This window comes from Penaeus monodon, chromosome 30, assembly GCF_015228065.2.
Source record: "Penaeus monodon isolate SGIC_2016 chromosome 30, NSTDA_Pmon_1, whole genome shotgun sequence".
NCBI lineage: Eukaryota > Metazoa > Arthropoda > Malacostraca > Decapoda > Penaeidae > Penaeus > Penaeus monodon.
In genome coordinates this window covers 12,635,958-12,636,381 of record NC_051415.1, presented here as the reverse complement: position 1 = coordinate 12,636,381, position 424 = coordinate 12,635,958, and positions in this window count along the sequence as shown.

Below are 424 nucleotides of genomic sequence, written 5' to 3'. Positions count from 1 at the left end.
AAAAGGAGGGTGAGAGAAAGGAGGGAAGAAGTAGAGAAGACGGGAGAGAAAGAAGGGGGGGCTGAGAGAGAGAGGGGGTGGGAGAACGGAGAGAAAGAGGAAGAAACAAAACGGGAAAGACATTTGCAAAGAAAGAGAGAATGAAGGAGTGAGAGTAAGAAGGAGAAAAAGAAAAAAAAATATTGAGAGAAAGACGGAAAGATTGTGATAGACAGAGATAGAGAAGGAATGGCAGACATACACACAGAGAAGAAAGAAAAAGGGAGAAAGATTGATAAAAAGATACTTAGAAAGGAGAAAGATTGAGAGTGGGAGGGAGAAGGAAAAAGAAAGAATGGGTGAGAGAGAAGTAGAAGGATTGAGAAGGAGAGCCAAAAGGAAAAAGACACAGACTGAGAAAGATTTCAAAAAATGATTGATGAAA